General features: G+C 46.1%; 2 non-coding genes across 2 annotated transcripts; both read right to left on the reverse strand.

The window, feature by feature from the left end:
- Positions 1 to 1,228: 1,228 nt before the first annotated feature.
- On the reverse strand, positions 1,229 to 1,419 carry LOC130331563 (U2 spliceosomal RNA). The gene has a single exon (XR_008874446.1). It is a non-coding gene; the product is annotated as a U2 spliceosomal RNA (small nuclear RNA).
- Positions 1,420 to 3,510: 2,091 nt separating this feature from the next.
- Positions 3,511 to 3,701, reverse strand: LOC130331558 (U2 spliceosomal RNA). Its single transcript, XR_008874441.1, has one exon. It is a non-coding gene; the product is annotated as a U2 spliceosomal RNA (small nuclear RNA).
- Positions 3,702 to 4,494: the final 793 nt, after the last annotated feature.

Below are 4,494 nucleotides of genomic sequence, written 5' to 3' on the forward strand. Positions count from 1 at the left end.
TGTGTGTGTGTGCGCATATATATATATATATATATATATATATATATATATATATATTTCTCCGCCGAAATCACTTTTAAACCCATTTCCACCTTTTTTTCCCTTCTCTTCCTCTTACTTTTTTTTCACGTTTTTTTACGTTTTTCTCCTTTTCGCCTCTTTTCTGGGCGTATTATTCTTCTTTTTCTTCTTTTTTTTCGTCTAATGCATACCCCATCAGTGCAGCAATGCTTATTCAATACCGCCAGCAGATAGAGACACTGGGGGATAATTTTCTAAGGATTTATACTGATTTTTCCTGTCTGAATTTGTCGCACAGAAAGTTGCAGGCCAAATATGTGTGACATTTCTGCGACTTTAGCTTCTAGAGCATTTTTACAACATTATACATAGGTGCTGAATACATAAAAAGCGACTGTTCAGCGACAGACAAGTCGCATCGGCTGAAAGTAGGCCAGAATGTCAGTCCATGTTGGAGCAGGTTTAGATACAGTCTAAAGCATAGATCTCAAAGTCTGTGCACAGAATTTAGCAAGGGCCTCGCACCTTCTGATGCATCAGGTAGGTGCACAATAGCATAGCCTAACCCTCTGTACTTTGGTCTATATTGATGCGGGACATAGACAGCCAGCTGATGACCAATCCATTAGTGCAATGGATGGCTGGAAGCATTTGTCTTTGCCTTTGCAATACCACAGAAGCAATGCATGGTCAATGTACAGCAATGACACACCTGTGTGAACAGCCAGGAGACCCCCCCCCCCCATGTTATGTTACATAGTTACATAGTTAGTACGGTCGAAAAAAGACATATGTCCATCACGTTCAACCAGGGAATTAAGGGGTAGGGGTGTGGCGCGATATTGGGGAAGGGATGAGATTTTATATTTCTTCATAAGCATTAATCTTATTTTGTCAATTAGGAACATTCAGCACCCACCCGCTATCAAGGCAGCTGCCTATCATGTCATGCCCTACCTGCACAGGTGTGCTGGCTACTCAAATGATCCAATTAAGGAGGCCATTTAGTCAGCAGCAGCAGAAGTCCTGTGCCTGGACGCTCCAACAGGGGCCAGACACAAGCAGAAGCAGAAGCAGCAGAAGCAGCAGCAGCACCACCTTTTGTTTATTGGCTGCAGCAGCAGCAAGGCCCACAGGGCTGGCTAGCTGGCTAGCCAGCAAGCAGGTAGCAATGAAAGTAGGAATCTTTCTTTTTAACCCTGTAAGGGGGTGGTGCACTGTACCCGAAGATACTGCCATATCGGGTCAATGCATAGGGCGACGGAAGCAAGCTTCGAAATCGGCCCCCGTTCTCAAAAATCCATTTAATATATGGTCCCCAGATAGGGGACGTATCAGATATTAAACTGATAAGAACAGATACTACACTTGATCTTAGCCAAAAGGCCGAGAAGCGATAACCGTGAAAGGGGCGGGCCCAACAAGGTCCCCTTCATGGGCACTATCACTGCTTGCTGTCAGGGAGGCTGCCAGACAATTTTCCATGCACACTCTGGGCTGGGGGGCAGTCAACCACCAGTACACACAGCAGAACCTAAACCCATACCATTATTGCTAAGCAGCAAGACAGGGGCCCATTGCACTCCCACGGGGCCTTTTTAAATGCAATCCATAACCCGGATTTGCCAGGAACCCTTCTTACTCCTCCTACTTGCATGTGACACTGGGCTTAGGATCTGCATAGGAAACACACACACAAGCACACACCTACCTTTGTTGCCTGCAGATGCCTCCTTGGCTGTCCCCAAACGGTATCAAACCAACACCCACGGGAAGCTGTAAGCATAGAGGACATGCCTGCACCCCATTGGACTTACCTGTGTGGGTTAAATCCGGGTTATTTGACAACCTATGGCGGTGATGGTTCTGCTCAGGCAGAGCAGTGCTGATGCTCCTCATAAAGCTGTCGCTGCTGTGAAGGTTCTAGGTGACATCACAAATCCCTTTGGTTACATACACAACAAAGCTGGGTTGTTGTTGTTTACACTCTGCAAGGCCTGTGGAAGTGAGTGACATCATAGCACTGTAGTTCTGAGGGTTCAAGATGGATGCAACAATCTCCTGTTGCTTCTATGAAGGCCGTAATAGACGACATCACCAAACAGCTCCATAGTCACATACACAGCAAAGGAGAGATGTTGTTTACACCTAGTGATGTCAGTGGTATTGAGTGACATCACAGCACAGTGCTAAGGCTCCTGGGCCTGGACACAGCAGCGGCTGCAATATCTCAACGGAGAATACGTTTATATCTATGTGTGTGTGTGCGCATATATATATATATATATATATATATATATATATATATATATATATTTCTCCGCCGAAATCACTTTTAAACCCATTTCCACCTTTTTTTCCCTTCTCTTCCTCTTACTTTTTTTTCACGTTTTTTTACGTTTTTCTCCTTTTCGCCTCTTTTCTGGGCGTATTATTCTTCTTTTTCTTCTTTTTTTTCGTCTAATGCATACCCCATCAGTGCAGCAATGCTTATTCAATACCGCCAGCAGATGGAGACACTGGGGGATAATTTTCTAAGGATTTATACTGATTTTTCCTGTCTGAATTTGTCGCACAGAAAGTTGCAGGCCAAATATGTGTGACATTTCTGCGACTTTAGCTTCTAGAGCATTTTTACAACATTATACATAGGTGCTGAATACATAAAAAGCGACTGTTCAGCGACAGACAAGTCGCATCGGCTGAAAGTAGGCCAGAATGTCAGTCCATGTTGGAGCAGGTTTAGATACAGTCTAAAGCATAGATCTCAAAGTCTGTGCACAGAATTTAGCAAGGGCCTCGCACCTTCTGATGCATCAGGTAGGTGCACAATAGCATAGCCTAACCCTCTGTACTTTGGTCTATATTGATGCGGGACATAGACAGCCAGCTGATGACCAATCCATTAGTGCAATGGATGGCTGGAAGCATTTGTCTTTGCCTTTGCAATACCACAGAAGCAATGCATGGTCAATGTACAGCAATGACACACCTGTGTGAACAGCCAGGAGACCCCCCCCCCCCCCATGTTATGTTACATAGTTACATAGTTAGTACGGTCGAAAAAAGACATATGTCCATCACGTTCAACCAGGGAATTAAGGGGTAGGGGTGTGGCGCGATATTGGGGAAGGGATGAGATTTTATATTTCTTCATAAGCATTAATCTTATTTTGTCAATTAGGAACATTCAGCACCCACCCGCTATCAAGGCAGCTGCCTATCATGTCATGCCCTACCTGCACAGGTGTGCTGGCTACTCAAATGATCCAATTAAGGAGGCCATTTAGTCAGCAGCAGCAGAAGTCCTGTGCCTGGACGCTCCAACAGGGGCCAGACACAAGCAGAAGCAGAAGCAGCAGAAGCAGCAGCAGCACCACCTTTTGTTTATTGGCTGCAGCAGCAGCAAGGCCCACAGGGCTGGCTAGCTGGCTAGCCAGCAAGCAGGTAGCAATGAAAGTAGGAATCTTTCTTTTTAACCCTGTAAGGGGGTGGTGCACTGTACCCGAAGATACTGCCATATCGGGTCAATGCATAGGGCGACGGAAGCAAGCTTCGAAATCGGCCCCCGTTCTCAAAAATCCATTTAATATATGGTCCCCAGATAGGGGACGTATCAGATATTAAACTGATAAGAACAGATACTACACTTGATCTTAGCCAAAAGGCCGAGAAGCGATAACCGTGAAAGGGGCGGGCCCAACAAGGTCCCCTTCATGGGCACTATCACTGCTTGCTGTCAGGGAGGCTGCCAGACAATTTTCCATGCACACTCTGGGCTGGGGGGCAGTCAACCACCAGTACACACAGCAGAACCTAAACCCATACCATTATTGCTAAGCAGCAAGACAGGGGCCCATTGCACTCCCACGGGGCCTTTTTAAATGCAATCCATAACCCGGATTTGCCAGGAACCCTTCTTACTCCTCCTACTTGCATGTGACACTGGGCTTAGGATCTGCATAGGAAACACACACACAAGCACACACCTACCTTTGTTGCCTGCAGATGCCTCCTTGGCTGTCCCCAAACGGTATCAAACCAACACCCACGGGAAGCTGTAAGCATAGAGGACATGCCTGCACCCCATTGGACTTACCTGTGTGGGTTAAATCCGGGTTATTTGACAACCTATGGCGGTGATGGTTCTGCTCAGGCAGAGCAGTGCTGATGCTCCTCATAAAGCTGTCGCTGCTGTGAAGGTTCTAGGTGACATCACAAATCCCTTTGGTTACATACACAACAAAGCTGGGTTGTTGTTGTTTACACTCTGCAAGGCCTGTGGAAGTGAGTGACATCATAGCACTGTAGTTCTGAGGGTTCAAGATGGATGCAACAATCTCCTGTTGCTTCTATGAAGGCCGTAATAGACGACATCACCAAACAGCTCCATAGTCACATACACAGCAAAGGAGAGATGTTGTTTACACCTAGTGATGTCAGTGGTATTGAGTGACATCACAGCACAGTGCT

This window comes from Hyla sarda, unplaced genomic scaffold, assembly GCF_029499605.1.
Source record: "Hyla sarda isolate aHylSar1 unplaced genomic scaffold, aHylSar1.hap1 scaffold_3512, whole genome shotgun sequence".
Taxonomy (NCBI): domain Eukaryota; kingdom Metazoa; phylum Chordata; class Amphibia; order Anura; family Hylidae; genus Hyla; species Hyla sarda.